This window comes from Ranitomeya variabilis, chromosome 5, assembly GCF_051348905.1.
Source record: "Ranitomeya variabilis isolate aRanVar5 chromosome 5, aRanVar5.hap1, whole genome shotgun sequence".
NCBI lineage: Eukaryota > Metazoa > Chordata > Amphibia > Anura > Dendrobatidae > Ranitomeya > Ranitomeya variabilis.
Window position 1 is genome coordinate 166,274,057 of NC_135236.1, and position 21,051 is coordinate 166,295,107.

General features: G+C 46.1%; 1 long non-coding RNA gene across 4 annotated transcripts in view; it reads left to right on the forward strand.

The window, feature by feature from the left end:
* The first annotated feature begins 1 nt into the window (after position 1).
* Positions 2-21,051, forward strand: part of LOC143775388 (uncharacterized) — a 122,154-nt gene continuing 101,104 nt past the window's right edge. Inside the window, exons 1-3 of one of the 4 annotated variants that reach the window (XR_013215643.1) lie at positions 2-246; positions 374-505; positions 19,487-19,582. This is a non-coding gene — a long non-coding RNA (uncharacterized LOC143775388). Of the gene's footprint in view, positions 247-324; positions 506-19,486; positions 19,583-21,051 lie in introns of all 4 variants that reach the window. The other 3 variants (XR_013215644.1, XR_013215642.1, XR_013215641.1) reach the window with 3 other exon arrangements.

Consider the following 21,051-nt stretch of genomic DNA (forward strand, 5'->3'; position numbering starts at 1 on the left):
TTGCAGCATGTGAGTAATCTGACAGTTACGGCGGGTACGTGCAGTGCGCAAGAGGTCAGTGTAGGTGCTCCTAGCGCAGAGTATCGTGAGAGAGCAGGCCTAAGACTTGAAGGCCAGAGGGCGATAAATGGAGACTGTTGTCAGAGCCATATGCCGATATTGCTGACACCGCTGACACCGTTGACACCGCTGACAGTGAGACAAAGGGCCCATGTATGGGACATAGCCTCTCGCCCATGCAGACCGGTGAGTCGTACCACCTATTGTGAACTTTATCCTGTTAAGCTTCTAAACAGACCCCACATAGGGAAAACTGTCGTGCAGGACAGAGACATTGCCTTGTGTATTCCTTCTCCTTCCGGACCCAAAGCAGGCATCAGAACCACAAGGAAACATCGCCCACAACAAGACCCAAGACGCCATCCTCTCCAGGACAACGCCAAATTTCAATAGCGCCATTGCCTTGTCGCCACCATTTGCACCCAGGGAATACACTGAGGACTGCGTAAGATTGATAAGTCTATTTCCTCTGAACGTATTGTCTAGTTACTTGTTTTACTATGGTGTTCCAAGTTCCAGTAATTTGTATTAAGAAAATTTCCCTCTACTTCTCCCTGCATGGAGTATCCACTGTAGTATTTAATCCCCTAATAAACCTTGCTCTGACTACATTCGCTACTGCATCCTACGTGCCTGCTGTCTCCTTGCATACCCCCCACTGCACATAACACATGCACACATACACTTTCTGTTCTCTACATACACACAATGCATTGCAATCATTCAAACACTGAAACTATACTCAGATTTGGCTTGTACCCACTTTTGTACCCACTTGTAATGTTTTAAGATAAGGTACTGTTACATTATTGTTCAAAAGGGAGCTGTACTTTTAGGAAGCTTTGCGTAAATGAATAGTAGATGTGAATATAAGAAGCTTTGTAATATATCTCATCAGAGAAATCCATTTCTTTCTCCACTTATGAGACACTTCTTCTCCCACCCCTTCTTCCCGAGCTTACGATCCATTCTGAAAGAACTGTAGAACTAAATCCCCTGATAACCTTTGCTCTGACTACGTTCCGTTACTGCATTCTACGTACCCGCTGTCTCCTTACACTTGGTGTAGTCGGCACGATGCAGTCTACACATACGGACATGGCAGACCAAGCATCTGGGGAGGGCCCTAGGTCCAGTATCACTCTGGGGGCAATGATAAACAATCCTCCAAAATTTAATGGGATTAACACCATGTTATGGAGCTGGACTGAACGAATAAAAGAAATAATGAGAATGCACCCTATGGTCCCCCCCCTTGCAGGCAGAGGTCGCCGTAATGGCTTTAGAGGTGGAGGCGAGGAATTCAGTTATGTTGCAGCCCCTCCGGGACAAAGTGTTGCAAGTACTGGAGGAGACTCGCGGGGACCCCACAGATGTGGGGGAATTGCACAAGCAGCTATTTAGTCAGGTTCAAAGAGAAGGGGAGACGGTGACACGGTATATGAACGTATTGCAAGTAATTCACACTGCCATAGTCAGAAAAGACGTGGTGTTACGAGACCAGTTAGTGACCGGAATGAGAGATGCGCTGATAAAACAGGCCCTGCGGGAATGCTTGCGCTCGAACCCACGCATGACCTTTGCAGAGGTGGGAAGAGAGGCGCGCGTGCGTGAACAGGAGCAGGGGGTGACAGTCTCGGCGGCGAAGGTCCGCAGCGGAGAGGTGGCCGTGAATTTAATTGCTGAACCAGAATGGGTGGAAGATTTACGGAAAGAGATCCAATCCATGAGGGAAGATCTGACCGATGCTAAAAGGAAGGTGACCTCGTTAAGCACACCCAGAAGCAGAACATTCTCAGAACCGCGATGGGGTGGAAGAGTATCTTGTCGGGAAGAGCCCCCAACTTGTTACCACTGTGGAGAACTAGTACATGTGGTCTGGGCCTGCCCGCAATGGGGACAGCGACTACAGCACTGCCCAGAGCCAGAACAACCCAAAAGGAGAAACAATAGTCCCACCAATTTAGTGTCAGTGTGTCCATTAGTATGGGCCGAAATGGATGGACAGGCCGTACGCTGCCTGGTAGATACGGTCTCTCAAGTAACCACGATGCCTGAGACATACTTTAAAAGACACTTCCCAGAAGCCATGAGGCCTGAGTGGGGGCCAGTGATCAAGTTGACGGCCACCAATCAAATACCTATCCTGGTCACAGGGGTGGCATGGATGCAGATTAAGGTCTGCGGCAAACACCTGGGCTGCAAGGGAGTGGTGTTAACCGCAGGGGACCCCACGCGTAGACATACCGTCACACTGGGAATGAATGTACTCAGGGAGTTTGGAAATCTTCTTAATAACGAGTCTCCTAACGTGTTCCTGAAACAGTGGAAACTGCATACACCACAAAAGACAGTGTTTCAGCAGTTGATCCAGACGGCCCAGGCACAAGAGGCCTCCTGTGATGGAAAGGTGCTGGGAAAAGTGATAATTCCGGCTGCAGCCAAACTCGACTTACCACCTGGTAAAAGTGTGCTTTCACTACCTGTCCGAGCTTGCTCCCCCTGGAGGGGGTTGAAGTACAACTTGAACCGGCTGCCATGGAGAATCTGCCATCAGGGCTCTTAGTTGCCAGGAAATTAGCGACCATGCATGATGGAATGGTACCCGTGCGGTGTGTGAACTTAAGGGAAGACACTCTGACGCTTACCCCCAGAAGTGAAATTGGGCAAATTGTAGGCATGCCAGAGGAGCTGATACTATCACAGGTAGTGTTGAGCGATACCTTCCGATACTTGAAAGTATCGGTATCGGATAGTATCGGCCGATAACCGAAAAATATCGGATATCGCCGATACCGATACCCGATACCAATACAAGTCAATGGGATTCAAGTATCGGAAGGTATCCTGGATGGTTCCCAGGGTCTGAAGGAGAGGAAACTCTCCTTCAGGCCCTGGGATCCATATTCATGTAAAAAATAAAGAATTAAAATCAAAAATATGGATATACTCACCTGTCCGGGGGCCCCTGGACCTTACCGATTGTAACCGGCAGCCTCCGTTCCTAAGAATGAGCAGTTTAAGACCTTCGATGACGTAGCGGCTTGTGATTGGTCGCGTGCAGCTCATGTGACCGCTCACGCGACCAATCACAAGCCGCGACGTTATCGCAGGCCCTAAACTCCTCAGTTTAGAACCTGCGATGACGTCGTGGCCTGTGATTGGTCGCGTGAGCGGTCACATGAGCGGCACGCGACCAATCACAAGCCGCGATGTCATCGAAGGTCTTAAACTGCTCATTCTTAGGAACGGAGGCTGCCGGTTACAATCGGTAAGGTCCAGGGGCCCCCGGACGGGTGAGTATATCCATATTTTTTATTTTAATTCTTTATTTTTTACATGAATATGGATCCCAGGGCCTGAAGGAGAGTCTCCTCTCCTCCAGACCCTGGGAACCATACACTGGGAACTTCCGATTCCGATTTCCGATACCACAAAAGTATCGGCCGATACCCGATACTTGCGGTATCGGAATGCTCAACACTAATCACAGGCCATCCAATTAAAGGAAAAAGGGGAAGATCCATGAACTGTAGCTGTGGAGACAGCCCCGGTGTTCGAACCCCAACAACAGAGAAAGGGACGTCACATCTTAGAACAAACTTGGGCTGAGTTGACAGAGTTCACACAGGTGGAGCAGGTGGAGGCCTTACTAGGACGTTACCAGGACGTGTTTGCTCAACATGAGGATGATTTCGGCTGTACAACTGCCATCACACATGAGATCCCAACAGGTAATTCTGCACCTGTGAGAGAGCGTTATTGACAGATTCCTCCACAAATGTACCAGGAGGTAAAAGGGATGCTCAGACAAATGCTACAGACCGGTGTCATTCGAGAGAGCCAAAGCCCGTGGGCTGCACCTATCGTTCTACTGCGGAAAAAAGACGGTACTCTACGGTTCTGTGTGGACTATCACAAACTACAGTAAATGCCTGCACGGTACGGGATTCATATTCACTACACCTTATCAAAGAATCCTTGTCCACTCTGGGGAATGCAAGATACTTCTCCATGCTAGACCTAGCTAGTGGGTACTGGCAAGTGCTGATGTCAGAACACGACCGAGCGAAGACGGCCTTCATACTACCTATGGGCCTGTACGAGTTCATTAGAATGCCGTTCGGATTGGCTAATGCTCCCGGTACTTTTCAGGGACTCATGAAGAGGTGTTTAGGAGATCTGAACTTTGAAGCCATTCTCATCTACCTGGATAACATAATTGTGTTTGCCACCACATTTGAGGAGCATTTACAGCGTCTTGAGCAAGTACTCAGCCGGCTCCAGAAGCTTGGGCTGCAAGTTAAACCTTCTAAATGTCACCTGTTCTGCACTCAGATTGAGTACTTAGGGCACATGTTCTCTGCAGAAGGTGTAAGACCGTCCCGTGAGAAGATTGTAGCCATACGGGACTGGCCTACCCCGAGAACCATAAAGGATGTTTGAGCCTTCTTAGGGCTGATCGGGTACTATCGGCGGTTCGTCAAAGACTTCACTCGCATTGCGAATCCATTGCCATCAGGAGCAAAAAATCGGGAAATTCAGTGGGGAGAGCGTAAGGAGAGAGCATTCCTAGCCTTGAAAATGGGTCAGACAGAAGCCCCAGTCCTGGCCTATGCTGACTTTTCTCAACCTTTCATTCTCCATACGGATGGGAGCTTACATGGGCTCGGAGCCGTATTGTCGCAGATCCAAGATGGGAAAGAGAAGGTGATTGCTTATGTGAGTTGTTCCCTCCATGACTCTGAACGGAATCCAGACAACTACAGCTCGTTCAAACTAGAATTGTTGGCACTAGTATGGGCCATGACAGAGAAGTTTGCGGAATACCTATCCGGGTCTGAGGTTCTGGTGCGCACTGACAACAACCCACTGGCTCACCTGGAGAACGAGAAGTTAGGGGCCCTCGAACAGCGCTGGCTGACTAGAATGGCCAAATGCTGGTACAAAATAGTCTACAAATACCCATGCAGATGCGTTATCCAGGGTTCCACATAAGCAGCTCTGCCCTAACCGAGATGAAGAGCTGGAGGCTGATGAAATTCCTAAGTTCTGAGGATCTGTCAGGACATTGGCAGATGCACGGGAACAGGCTCAGATAGAACCTCAAGAAGGTATGCTGGGACAGCCGCATGATGAGTGGGTGCTGATTCAGCAGGAAGATGGAGAGCTCACCTAAATTCAGCAGTGGGTGGCCCTCAAACAACTGCCCAGCCAGGAGGAGAGAGAGACCCTGTCCCCTGGGATGAAACAAATTCTATGTCAATGCGAGAGGTTCCACCTGAGGGACGGATTACTGTATAGAAAGGTCCAGTTGCAACGGACCCTGTCTGTTACTTGGCAAGTAGTGATTCCTGAGATGCTGTTACATCAAGTGGCCACAGAGGCTCATGAAAAAGGGGCCCACTTCGGTCAGGAAAAGACCTTTCAGTGGTTGCAGACACTGGTGTACCATCCATTGCTAAAAACAGTGGTGGAAGATGTGCGTCGGCTCTGTAGGAACTTCGAGCTGTTCAAACCTCCGAAACAAAGGGCCCCCACACAAACTATCGTGACCTCTGCCCCACTAGAAGTATTGATGATTGACTATCTGACAATGAGCCCAGCCTATCAAGGGTTCGAACATTGTTTAGTCATGGTGGATCACTTCACTAATTTCGCTGTCGTGACCCCAACTCGGGACCAAACTGCCGAATCTGCAGCTCATGCTATCTGTAAAAATTTCATCCAGGTGTATGGTTGCCCTAAGAAAATTCACTCAGACCAAGGTACCTGCTTCTTGGGGCAAATCATGGAAGAGCTACACCATTTGTATGGAATTGAGAAATCTCGTACGACGCCTTACCACCCTCAGGGTAATGAAGCATGTGAACGGTTCAATCGAACACTTATCCAAATGTTGAGGACATTGCAAGAGGACCGTAAGGCCTGTTGGCCAGAATTTGTAACAGAGCTGGTGTGGGTGTACAACAATCGGGTACATTGCACCACAGGATACACTCCCTATACTCTACTTTTCGGCAGGCCAGGAAAAGAGATTACTGAGCTGGAGCTGGACCCAGAGGAGGACTACCCACGGACGGGGGTGTCCACCTGGGTCTGAGAGCACCGTCATCGGTTGCAGACACTACATCATCTGGTACAAACCCGGTTCCGAGAGTTGGAGCATCCAGAGACTGCTCCTCTATGAGGGACAGCTCTACAGGCCGGAGACCAGGTATTGGTCAAAGAGAAACATCCTCGAGACAAGTTAGATCATCGATGGGAAAAACACCGTATCGTGTGCGTCGATGAGTCAATTCTGAAAGGCCCGTCTATGAAGTTCAGCCCGAAAGGGGTCAATGATGCTCCTACTCGTGTTGTGCACCGAAACATGTTACGCCCCTGTGTGTCTAGAGACCCTGCTCGAACTGAGAAAGAAGAACACGATGCCCCTGAGAATCTTCCATCAGTCACTAGTGATAGTGAAGGGGAGGAATGCCGTGAACCACCACAGGCAGGACCAGAAGGAGAACAGAAACTCAAGGCCCCTGGGACTCCTGCAACTCCTGAAATGGCTGTTTTTCCAGAGTTGAGCATGTCTCCGCCTTCGTTGATCCAGCCTGATTCAACTACTCAAGTAGAACCAACTGATATTCCCAGTTTACGATGTTCTGAACATTCAACAGCAGGAAAAACCCCCAGCCGATTTGATCAGGATCCTTTTGTTTGGCAGCAAGTTGTTCGAAACTTAGAAGAATGTCAACGCATACTACAAGAACTCTCGCCTGTGGAATGGCGAGCAAAAAGAGAGCAGGAATGTAAGGAGAAGAACCCAGCTAGACGTGCTTCCTCTGTGACGGGTCCAGAACCGTTGGGGCTGTCACCTATGTTGTAGGGGGGAAAGCTTAAGGCCCTGGACTGTTCCCGGCAGTTGAGAAAAGCAGGCGTGGCTAAGCTGAGGGAATTGCAGCGTGCGAGTAATCTGACAGTTACGGCGGGTACGTGCAGTGCGCAAGAGGTCAGTGTAGGTGCTCCTAGCGCAGAGAATCATGAGAGAGCAGGCCTAAGACTTGAAGGCCAGAGAGCGATAAACGGAGACTGTCGTCAGAGCCATGTACCGATATTGCTGACACCGTTAACACCGCTGACAGTGAGACAAAGGGCCCATGTATAGGACATAGCCTCACGCCCACACAGACCGGAGAGTCGTACCACCCATTGTGAACTTTATCCTGTTAAGCTTCTAAACAGACCCCACATAAGGGAAACTGCCGTGCAGGACAGAGACATTGCCTTGTGTATTCCTTCTCCTTCCGGACCCAAAGCCGGCATCAGGACCACACGGAAACATCGCCCACAACAGGACCCAAGACGCCATCCTCTCCAGGACAACACCGAATTTCCACAGCGCCATTGGCTTGCCGCCACCGTTTGCACCCAGGGAATACACTGAGGACTGCGTAAGATTGATAAGTCTGTTTCCTCTGAACGTATTGTCTAGTTACTTGCTTTACTACCGTGTTCCAAGTTCCAGTAATTTGTATTAAGAAAATTTCCCTCTACTTCTCCCTGCATGGAGTATCCACTGTAGTATTTAATCCCCTGATAACCCTTGCTCTGACTACATTCCGCGACTGCATCCTACGTGCCTGCTGTCTCCTTACACACACATACTCACATTCACTCTGCATACCCCCCCACATGCACACATACACTTTCTGTTCTCTACATACACACAATGCATTGCAATCATTCAAAACACTGAAACTGTACTCAGATTTGGCTTGTGCCCACTTTTGTACCCACTTGTAATGTTTTAAGATAAGATACTGTTAAATTATTGTTCAAAAGGGAGCTGTACTTTCAGGAAACTTTGCGTAAATGAATAGTAGATGTGAATATAAGAAGCTTTGTAATATACAGTATCTTATCAGAGAAATCCATTTCTTTCTCCACTGATGAGACACTTCTTCTCCCACCCCTTCTTCCTGAGCTTACGATCCATTCTGAAAGAACAGCTCAACTACATCTTGCCCAACACAAGTCAGACTGCCAGCACTGATGCGTCACAGTGATCTAATTTCCTATTATACAGGATGTTACACTTCTAATTATACTTATTGGGGGGAGATAGTAGGAGGAGCAAGGAGCAGAGTGAGAAAACAGGCAAAAGGAGACACAGAAAAGTCATCGTGAGCTTTCTACCAAGTCTGTGACCTCACCCCAGAGTTGGATTTTTATCCACACAGCTGCATAATACAGTATAATGTGTTCCATGCTACTGTGGTAGAAGTCCAGCTCAATGGTATAAAATCTTCAATTTTGTTTGTATATGATTAAAACTAGGGTTGAGCGAAACGGGTCGGCAATTTTCAGAAGTCGCCGACTTTTGGCAAAGTCGGGTTTCATGAAACCCGACCCGACCCCTGTGTGGGGTCGGCCATGAAGTCGGCGATCTTCTGAATCTGGAATCGGAATTCCGATACCGATTCCCGATATGTTTAAGATATCGGGAATTGGTATCAGAATTCAGATTTAAGTGTAAAATAAAGAATTAAAATAAAAAATATCGCTATACTTACCCTCTGACGGGCCCTGGTACTAACCGGGAACCTTCCTTCCTTAGAATCAGCCTTCCAGGACCTTGCGGTGACATCGCGGTGACGTCGCGGCTTGTGATTGGTCGCGCGGCCGCCCATGTGACCGCTCGCATGACCAATCACAAGCCGCGACGTCACCGTGACGTCACCGAAGGTCCTGGAAGGGCTGATTCTTAGGAAGGAAGGCTGCCGGAACGAAGCCGAGGGTGAGTATATTCCTATTAGGTATATACTCACCCTCGGACACGCCCTGCTTCTTTCCGGCAGCCTTCCTTCCTAAGAATCAGCCCTTCCAGGACCTTCGGTGACGTCACGGTGACGTCGCGGCTTGTGATTGGTCGCGCGAGCGGTCACATGGGCGGCCGCGCGACCAATCACAAGCCGCGACGTCACCGCGACATCACCGCAAGGTCCTGGAAGGCTGATTCTAAGGAAGGAAGGTTCCCGGTTAGTACCAGGGCCCGTCAGAGGGTAAGTATAGCGATATTTTTTATTTTAATTCTTTATTTTACACTTAAATATGGATCCCAGGGCCTGAAGGAGAGTTTCCGCTCTTTCAGACCCTGGGAACCATTGGAAACCCAATGCACTGCATTGGGTTTCGAGTTTCGGCCAACCCCGACCCCGACTTTTTTATAGGATCGGCCGATTTCACTCGACCCGACTTTTGAAAAAGTCGGGTTTCGTGAAACCCGACCCGATCCTATAAAAGTAAAGGTCGCTCAACCCTAATTAAAACATCTCCACATGAACCATATAGATGTCCATGAACAGGTACATCTACACATTTCTGGTACTTCTACACTTTCTGACATGCACCGTACTAGTACAGCTCTGCGGCAGATGCGTTCCGGCAAACAGCAGTACTAATACAGCGCACCGATCACGTGGCCTCACGATGAGCGCAGCGGCGATCCTGTGAGGGTGTCAGTTGGCCACGGGGTCCTTCCGGGTAATGCAAGGAAGGAGGCTTGTGAGCACCTGCTGGGAACAGGCACTGGCATGCCTCCTTCCCTGCCTGTCAGATCGCTGATCTGATACTCTGCAGTGAAGAGTGTAATACAGTAATGTTCCATCCTGGGACAATTTAAAAAAGCTTTAAAAAAAATATTAGAGTGTGTAAAGATATATTTTTTAAAATTCCTAAATAAAGAAAAAAAGAAATACATATTTTTTCCAATTTTTGCACGGTTTCTGCATCTTTTTGCAGAAAACACAGTGGAAATTCCGTGCATTTTTGATGTGGATTTTATGCATTTTTGATGCAGATTTTCATGCGGATGTGTATGACGATTTGTTTGCGGATTTGTTAGCTAAATAAAGATATAGTACTTAAAAAGAAAATAAAAATGTTATGTAATTTCCTTGTCCAACCTCCATTGTTGATGTGCTTCAACCAAGATGGGCACTATTCTATATTCTCCACCCATACACTCTTCCTCCTTCTCACATCATTTCCTTTGACAAACCTGCTGCGTTTTTGGCACCAAATCCGCAGCAAATCTGCAAACCTTTTCACTCCTGCATTTTTGCTGCAGATTTGAGTGACTCAATGGAAGTCAATGGGTGGAAAATGCTGCAGATCCGCAAAAAGAATTGACATGTTGCGAAAAATAAAATCCTGCAAATAAGGACAGAAATTTCCACATTATGTGCACAACAATTCAGTATTGTCATTGATTAACCTTGCTTTAGTAATCCATTGCATTTATGGTGCATTGCCGAGTAGAAAAAACACTACAGAAATGCAACAAATCCGCATCGTGTGCACATAGCTTAAAACCGTCCCATTAGTTAAGCCCTTCAGTGAACGCCGTAAAAAAATAAATAAAAAAGAAGGCAAAAAACAATGCTTTATCATCATACAGCTGAACAAAAAATGCAATAAAACGCAATAAAAAAGGATGTAAATACAAATGGTACAGCTGAAAACATCATCTTGTCCTGCAAAAAAAACAAGCCTACAAAAAGCTCTATCAGCAGAAAAATATAAACGTTACAGCTTTCAGAATAAAGCGATGCAAAAATATTTTTTTTATACAACAGTTTTTATTGTGTAAAAGCACCAAAACATACTAAAGATATAAATGAGGTATCGCTGTAATCATACTGATCCAAAGAATTAAAACTGCCTTATCAATTTTACGACACGCAGAACAGTATAAAAAAACAAAAACAAAAAGCAATTCCTGAATTGCTGGTTTTTGTTCATTCTCTCTCCCAAAAATCAAAATAGAAAGCGATCAAAAAATGTCATGTACCCAAAAATTGTATCAATAAAAACGTCAGCTCGTCCCGCAAAAAACAAGCCCTCACATGACTTTATCGGCTGAAATATGGAAAAATTATAGCTTTCAAAATATGGTGATGCAAAAACTGGTTTTCGCAATAAAAAGCGTCTTTGGGGCCCCTTTCACACGTCCATGTCTCCTGTACGTGTGGTGACAGTTTTCACCACACATACAGTGGTGAACAGTGTACTACAGTGTGTACAGTGTACTGGAGACACATACACACGTAGACCCATTCAAATGAGCACGTCAGTGTGTTTCCACGGACCATGTGTCCGTGAGAAAAACACGCTGACATGTCCGTTTTTTGCCGTCACCATGGGCTGCAAAACGTCCCGCAAACATGCACACGGAGAACACACATTGATGTCCTCCATGTTACACAGATGGCCGACGGGGAAGAAGCACTACAGTAAGCGCTGTTCACCGGCGGCAGGTGCTGATCATTCTTCCCTGCTCCGCCAGCGAACAGACGAGAATGATGAGCATTATAATAAAGTCCGAATGACAGCAGGTGGGGGCTTTTGGGACTGTTACCCCCATCATCCCACACCTGCTGCCGCTAATAACAGTGACAGTAGGTGTGGATGATCGGAGTATTCCGCAGCCACCGGCTGCGATCGTTTAGAAATAAATGAATGAAAAACACAACGTGGGTTCCCCCCAATTTTATTGAACCAACCAGACAAAACTCACAGCTAAGGGCTGCAACCCCCAGCTGTCAGCTTCTGCAAGGATGGTTACCAAGAATAGAGGTGTCCCCACGCTGTTTTTTTAAATTATTTAAATAAATAATTTTAAAAAATGGCTTTGGGCCCCCCATTTTTGTCAACCAGCCTTGCTAAATCTCACAGCTGGGGGCTGCTATTTTCAGGCTGGTAAGGGGCCATTGATATAGGCCCCCCAGCCTAAAAACAGCAGACCGCAGCTGCCCAGAAAAGGCGCATCTATTAGGTGCACCTTTTCTTGTGCTTTGCCCGGCTCTTCCTACTTGCCTTGTAGCGGTGGCAAGTGGGGTAATATTTGTGAGGTTGATGTCACCTTTCAGGTGACATCAAGCCCATGGCTTAGTAATGGAGAGGCGTCTATACAACACCTATCCATTACTAATCCTATAGTTGTAATGTTAAATAAAGACACGGCCAGAATAAAGTATTTTATTTGAAAAAATTACACAGACACATTTAATGTTCTAAATTAAACCATGCTTACTGCAACACCTAATTCCCCGACGCCCTCAATCTCCTCTAATAAAAGTAAAATAATAAACCAACAATATACCCATACCTGTCATCGTTGTGTCCCACGCCGTAATCCATATCTGGGGGATATAAAGTTTTCAACCAGAATGGTGACAAGATGCGACTGTCCCAGCTGAAAACCACTGGTGAATGAGATGCTGAGAGTGCAGTATCATTCACCAGTGGTGACATCATCACCGACTTTTTCCCACAGTCCAGAGGTCACCTGAGTTCAGCCCGGCTGTGATGATGTCACCGCTGGTGAATGATGCTGCGCTCTCAGCATCTCATTCACCAGTGGTTTTCAGCTGGGACAGTCGCATCTTGGCACTGTCCTGGTTGAAAACTGTATATCCCCAGATATGGATTATGGCACTTACAGTAGCGCTTCTTCCCCGGTAGCTGTCCGTGTGGTACTGATGCAGCACACGGGTAGCACACAGTTTCCACACGTGTGCCACATATAGAACACATACAGACACACGGACATGGATATTTCCGGTACTGTTTTTTCTGGTACCGGAAACATATGGACGTGTGAAGCCAGCCTTAGTGTGTGACAGCAGCCAAACATACAGTAAAAACCCAACATAAATCTGATATCACTGTAATCGCATTGACCCAAAGAAAAAAGTTGCCTAATCACTTATACTGCACGAGGAAAGGCGTAAAAAATAAATAAAACCAATTCTTCACATGCTGTTGATTTTTTCATTCTGCCTCCCAAAAGATTGCAGTAAGGCTCGGCACACACTTATCCTGCGCTTTGCGCTCAGTGCTTACACAAGAGTTTTCATGTAAATCTCTGAAATACATGATTCAGACACAACCCTCGGGGGAAGATTCCCTATAATGAGGCAAATGGAGGCACTGTGGATGCCGTCTGACCTGTGATCCGGCGCTGTCCGTCTTTTTAGGATTGCATAAAAGTGCCATCGGCCACAGTTTTGTGCACTTCTGAAAAGGGGCCAGATAGAGTCCAGAGAAAATCTGCTGCCTCATTATAGTGAACAAATCCCTCAGGGGTTTCATCTGTATCAAGTCACTCAGAGATTTAGATAGAAACCCCAAAGTAAGTGCTCAGCGTAGAGCGCCAGATAAATGTGATCCCAAACATTATGTAAAATGTTCCCAATAAAAGCTTCAACTGAATCCACAAAAAAAGTAAGTCCTCACTCAGATCTGCCATCTGTTAATGGAAATATAGGGGCTTCCAAGTTACTGGTAGCACAAAGGCTCTGGAAAAGCTAACTGAGTCCTTGCTCCCCAAAAGAAATGCAGCAAATTCTCTGCTTCCAAATGCCCCCCTCAATTCTGAGCCCCAGTGTGCTTAAAGAACATTTAGCACCACATGTTTGGCATTTTGGTAGTGATGAGAGTCTTCCTAATTTACAGGTGCATTTATCCAGAAGCATGAGATGGGCATAATGTACTGGTGACTTGAACGTACTGGTCACTACAATGGCAGTTTGTAATTTTCACTCAGCAACATCTACTGCTGCCTGTTTCTGGAAAACACCCATGGAGTCAAAATCGTCACTACATCTGTAGATAAATTCCCAAAGAGTTATAATTTCCAAAATGGGGTCACTTGAGGGGGGATTCTGCTTTTCTAGAACTTAGGGGCTCTTTATATGGAATCTGCAAACTAGTCTAGGAAAATCTGTGCTCCAGGAGGCAAATAGCCCTCCATCCCTCCCAAGTCACTCCGCATGGCTAAGTGGTACTGTACAGCCACATATAGGGTATTTCTACATTCAGCAGAAATTGTGGGACAAATTTTGGTACCATTTTTACCCATTTCCAAGTGTGAAAATGTAAAACTTGGGGCTAAACACAGAATCTTGGTGGTAAAAATGTAAATTATTTTTTCGTCACTGCCCAATGGTATAAAAGTCTGTGACACACCTGTGGTGTCAATATAATCACTGCACCCCTAGAAGAATTCATTGAGAGGTTTAATTGGTAAAATGGGGTCAGTTATGGGGGATCTGCTGTTCTGGCACCTCAAGGGCTCTGCCAATGTGACATGGCACCCTCAAACAAGTGCAGCAAAATCTACATGGTAATATGACACTTCTTCCCTTCTGAGCTTTGCACTGTGCCTCAAAAGTAGTTTTTGAGCACATATGGGGCATCGGTGAACTCATGAGAAATTGCACAGCATTGGGGTCCATTTTCTCCTTTTGCCCTTGTGAAAATACTAAATTTCTAGCTTAAAAAGATTTTTGTGGGAAAAATGTGTTTTTTTTAATTTTCACGGCTTTAACGTTTTAAACTTCTGTGAAGCACCTGGAGGTTCTAGTTTCCCAAATGGTGCCGTTTGTGGGGGATTTCCACTATTTAGGCAAATCAGGGGCTCTTCAAAAGCAACATTGACGTCCGCTAATTGTTCCATCAAATTTTGCATTCAAGAAAGTCAAATGGCGCTCCTTCCCATCCAAGTCCTGCCGTGCACCCAAACAGTAGTATTCCCACACATATGGGGTATAAGCATACTCAAGAGTAATTGCACAACAAATTGTGTTACCCTTATAAAAATGCAAAATATGGAGTTAAACAATATTTATTTGGGAAAAATGTGATTTTTTTATTTCTACGGCTCTACGTTATAAACTTCTGTGAAGCACCTGTGGGTTCAATATGCTCAATAAACACCTAGATAAGTTCCCTAAGGGGCCTAGTTTCCAAAATGGTGTCACTTGTTGGGGGTTTCCACTGTTTAGGCACAAATTATGTCAGCAAATTTTAAATTCAAAAAGTAGCCAAGAAACTATAGGAGAGATCAGCGCAAATAGGGTCTTATCCGAGAAATACAGTTAGTTTAGCACTCAGATTAAACTCACTTGTTCAATCTGTTAAAGACGCATATAATGTAGAAAATCAGCTGCAGTGGATCCACGGGTCAGCAAGCAACCATCAGACATCAGACTGTAGAAGGAGTTAGTGGACAATATTCCGCGCTGAATTAAACCACCACCTTACTGGGATATACGTCTCCATTCTGTCGGCAGAGCAGAATATTATCTGCTAACTCCTTTCACAGTCTGACATTCAAAAAGTGAAATGGCGCTCCTTCCCTTCTGAGCCCTGTCGTGTGCCCAAACAGTAGATTTCCCCCACATATGGGGTATCGGCATGATCAGCAGAAATTGCACAAAATGTATGGTCCATTTTCTCCTGTTACCCTTGCCAAAGAAAAAAAAATAGGTGTAAAGGAAAATTTTAGTGAAAGAAAAGTAAATGTTTATTTTTTCCTTCCACATTCCAAAAATTCCTGGAAGCACCTGAAGGGTTAATAAACTTCTTGAATGTGGTTTTGTGTACCTTGAGGGGTGCAGGTTTTAGAATGGTGTCATTTTGGGGTATTTTCTATCATATAGGCCCCTCAAAGTCACTTCAAATGTGAGGTGGTTCCTAAAAAAAATGTTTTTTAAAATTTTGTTGTAAAAATGAGATATCGCTGGTCAACTTTTAACTCTTTTAACTTCCTAACAAAAAAAATTCTGTTTCCAAAATTTGTGCTGATTTAAAGTAGACATGTGGGAGATGTTTATTACCTATTTTGCGTGATATAACTCTCTGATTTAAGGGCATAAAAATTAAAACTTTGAAAATTGCAAAATGTTCAAAATTTATGCCAAATTTCAGATTTTTTCACAAATAAACGCAAGTTATATCAAAGAAATTTTGCCATTATCATAAAGAACAATATTTCACGAGAACACAGTGTCAGAATGAATCACCAGAATCCGTTGAAGCATTCCAGAGTTATGACCTGATAAAGTGACAGTGGTCAGAATTGTAAAAATTGGCCTGGTCAGGAAGGTAAAAACAGGCTTCGGTGTGAAGGGGTTAAGCAAGGGTCCTGAATGCAGTAGAAACAAATAAATGTACCTATTATTGATGAGTGAGTGTGCTCATTACTCGAGATTTCCAGGCATGCTCGGGTGTTCTCCGAGTATCTTGGGCGTGCTCGTGATTATGTTTATGTGCCCGCAGCTGTATGATTTGCGGCTGCTAGACAGCCTGAATACATGCAGGGATTGCCTGTTTGTTAGGGAATCCCCACATGCATTCAGTCTGTCAAGCTGCCGCAAATCATGCAGTTGCGGGAACACAAACATAATCTATGAGCACGCCCAAGATACTCGGAGAACACCCGAGCATGCCTGAAAATCTTGAGTAACGTGCACACGCTGTTAGGGCTGGCAGAACGCACCAAATAATTATAAGGATGGTATAAGGTGCGTTCGCAGCCCGGGGTCCACAGTGCAGAGATGGAACCTGCTGCTGAGTAATGGTGGAGGGATGCTTGCCCACAAGTGGGTTAGACCTCACCCAGTGTGAATGGAAGTGTACTGTGTTGCTTCACAGAGTCGCCAAATAAACGCTGCACCCTGTTAGCAGTCACAGGGTGCAGCTGAAAGACGCTGGTGGGATCCCTATGAATCATCCCCACTAGACTGGTGATTGGACTCGCTCTGACCCTCGGTGGCTTTTGAGCCACCTGAGGACTCCCTGAGTCAGATGCAGAGTCCAAGCAGGAATTCCCACCCTAAAATGACCGGTTGTCAGGACAGAACTAGGATTTACTGCACAAGAGTGCATGCAGCGCCGCTCTGGCGGACACCACTAACGATCCAACTTGGGCCAGGAAAGCGCTCTATTAGCACACGGCACCGCACTGGCGGTCACTGCTAACAGGCGCAGTATCGTGTGTTAGATGTGTGGGATAGCACTGTCAGGCACTAGGTAGCTTCCACCATTCGCGAACAATCAACAACACTAGGGATGGGAATGATTCGGAGCTTTCATCCATCTACAGGCATATAACATGCAAACTTTTTATAGCGGAAGTTCTCCAGGACCTTCCTAGTGGTCCAATAGGAGCTGCTACAGGACCTGAGCATGTGACCCCCGACCTCCAATGACAGGTCGTCCCTTGGGCATGCTCAGAAGAAGAAAAACAGGACTTAGTCCCAGGAGAGCATGCTCACCGCTGATCAGTACTGGTTACGATGGCTGAGCCTGGAAGGACAGCAGTAACCAGCCACACAGTATCAGCTTGAGCCAAATGCTGGGACCGTCGTGTCTGCTGAGCAGGCTCCACTGTGGCTGGAGAATGGGAGACTGCAGCGGAGATGGTTCGAGATTCCCCCTGTGCAGCGGCGGGAACTCAACACCTAACACGCGCTCATCACTAGTACCTATATATGGACTTATAATTAGTGTTGAGCGATACCGTCCGATACTTGAAAGTATCGGTATCGGAAAGTATCGGCCGATACCGGCAAAATATCGGATCCAATCCGATACCGATACCCGATACCAATACAAGTCAATGGGACTCATGTATCGGACGGTATCCCTGATGGTTCCCAGGGTCTGAAGGAGAGGAAACTCTCCTTCAGGCCCTGGGAACCATATAAATGAGTAAAAGAAAGAATTAAAATAAAAAATATCGCTATACTCACCTGTCCGACGCAGCCGGGACTTCAGCGAGGGAACCGGCAGCGTTGTTTGTTTAAAATTCGCGCTATTACTTGGTTACGTGAATTCCCGGCTTGTGATTGGTCAGGTCGGCCATGTTGCCGAGACGCGGACCAATCACAGCAAGCCGTGACGAAATTACGTCACGGCTTGCTGTGATTGGTCCGCGTCCCGGCAATATGGCCGCCCTGACCAATCACAAGCCGTGACGTCACGGGAGGCTGGACACGCGCTCATTTTAAAATGGGCGCGTGTCCAGCCTCCCGTGACGTCACGGCTTGTGATTGGTTGACCGCGGCGCAACCAATCACAAGCCGGGAGGCTGGACGCGCTCATTTTAAAATGGGCGCGTGTCCAGCCTCCCGTGACGTCACGGCTTGTGATTGGTTGCGCCGCGGTCAACCAATCACAAGCCGGGAGGCTGGACGCGCTCATTTTAAAATGGGCGCGTGTCCAGCCTCCCGTGACGTCACGGCTTGTGATTGGTTGCGCCGCGGTCAACCAATCACAAGCCGGGAGGCTGGACGCGCTCATTTTAAAATGGGCGTGTGTCCAGCCTCCCGTGACGTCACGGCTTGTGATTGGTCAGGGCGGCCATATTGCCGGGACGCGGACCAATCACAGCAAGCCGTGACGTAATTTCGTCACGGCTTGCTGTGATTGGTCCGCGTCCCGGCAACGTGGCCGACCTGACCAATCACAAGCCGGGAATTCACGTAACCAAGTAATAGCGCGAATTTTAAACAAACAACGCTGCCGGTTCCCTCGCTGAAGTCCCGGCTGCGTCGGAGAGGTGAGTATAGCGATATTTTTTATTTTAATTCTCTCTTTTACACATTTTAACATTAATGTTGTTGCGATACCCGATACCCGATACCACAAGAGTATCGGAATCCCGGTATCGGAATTCCGATACAGCAAGTATCGGCCGATACCCGATACTTGCAGCATCGGAATGCTCAACACTACTTATAATTCATTGGGGGTGTTTCAATCATATACAATTAAAGTTGGAGATTTTATACCATTGAGTTGGACTTTCTCTACCACATTCTGATCATCATCATCATCGGAAGCAACGATGGTCATTCCATGCTCCGGAGGAACTAGGCAACTGCGGTGAGCTGTTTTTTTTTATCTTTTTCTGCTCCATGCTACTGTCTGTGTTCTAACTAAGAAATAAACAACAGGAATCCATCTCTCTGTGTATGTGAGAGATCACAGCAGCAAATCTCTGACCACTAGCTCAGAGATAATTGCAAATTAAGGGACATAGTCTGCAAAGGAAAAAAGTTGGCAAAATGCACGCCATAATTTCCAGAACTAGTGTTATTCATATAAAATCAAGTCAGCTTATTCTGAAAAGTTACTTGAAAATATACCGTAACACCCTTTAATGAAGTATACAAGTATCTGTTGAAACAGACAGGCAAGGAGAGCTAAAAGGTCATTTTTAATACACTGCTCGTAATTGGAGAAATATATGGTTGACATAGGGTCCTTTCCACTATTTAACACTGATGACAGGTCTATAAAATACCAATCTTGTTTAATTTGTCTGCTGAGTGTGAAAAAGTCTGCCAGCGCTAATCATGTAAATACATTTCAGGCTCTTCTTGATGTGTGAAATACCGAAAACCGCACAATGATCTAATCAATACTGCTACTGTCAAAGTTCCAAATCTTTGATTTCTTGGGAATCATTAAAAGGAATGAGTGGTACAGATGAAATGCATGCTCATTGATTTTGCATCAAGTAGGTTTTTGATCCTTTGACAAAATAACTCTGTGTCTGATGGCAAAATCAATTTCTTTCTAGGAGAGCAACACTGTAACCTGTGACCTGCAATCACTTTGAAAAGTCTATTAGAGCACCATTGACAGCCTGGACCTCTTGTGCATTTGTGCTGAAATAGTAGGTGTGACGGCACAATGACTGACAGTAATAGCTTTATGGGTAAATGAACCCACATGGCTTTAGAGCAATAAAAAGTACTACACTCTGCTTTTATGAAACAAGAATGTCATTTTTTCTCTTTTTTATGTCAATGAGCATTCTCAGGATGTAAAAGTGATGTAGGAGATAGCTAATAATATTACTGGCCATGATAGCTGAGATACTGCGCTTATTTCAACTATATATCTAAGAACTATTCACATGCACATTTCTAAACACAAACAACTTAGCAAAATTCAAAGGGCTTTTCTGGATTCAATATAAAAATTAATAGTGTTCGCAGATTGCTGAATCCTGACAGTGTATAGTGTGCGCACTGTCCAGCTTCCCCTCTATTTCCAGCTGGAGCAGGGAGAAGCATGACTGCAAGCATACCATGTACATACCTGCAGTCACCTGCTATCTCACTTCTCATATGCTTCTGGTCAGAGAAGCAGAAGAGAAGCTAGTCGGTACGTGACCACACATATCCAAATCTCATACTTGTGGTCAAGTGACGGTCCACGTGCTCTGGAAATATAGAGAAATCATGATAGTGTGCACATTACGCACTTTCAGGATTCAGCAATCTGCAGTCACAGTTATATAAAGGTATGAGAACAGGAAAGCATAGTTCTATCTTTAGGGAATTGTGCAGGGCACTAAAGTTTATGGATGTATAAAATTCCATCAGCTCTCCCCCACGCCTTCCCTAATGTCAAATGATTGGTGCCTACAAATGCTGTTTCTTCTGCTAATGCAGAGCTCAACGGTCAGGATGAGTTTATTATTGACTGCTGCACTCTGCATACCCAGTAACCTAAACGACAAAGCTAAGCAGAATGCCACAATGGATGACAAACTCATCGTCACTGCTGCACTCTGTGTAAGGGATGAACAGGTAAAGGGAATCTGTCATCTACTTTTTCGTATATAAGCTGTGGCCACCGCCATTAGGGGCTTATCTACAGCATTCTGTAATGCTGTAGATAAGCCCCCGATGTAACCTGAAAGATAAGAAAAACTAGTTATATTATACTCACCTGGGGGGGCGGTCCCGCTGCGGTCCGGTCCGATGGGCGTCGCAGTCCGGGTCCGGCACCTCCCATCTTCATGCGATGATGTCCTCTTCCTTGCTTCCTGTCATAGCTCCAGCGCAGGTGTACTTTATCTGCCATGTTGAGGGCAGAGCAAAGTGCTGCAGTGCGCAGGTGCTATGCTTCTCTGACCTTTCCCAGTGCCTGCGCACTGCAGGACTTTGCTCTGCCCTCAACATGGCAGATAAAGTACACCTGCGCCGGAGCCATGACAGGAAGCAAGGAAGAGGACGTCATCGCATGAAGATGGGAGGCGTCGGACCGGACCGCGACGCCTATCGGACCCGGACCGCCCCCCCAGGTGAGTATAATATAACTTGTTTTTCTTACCTTTCAGGTTACATCGGGGGC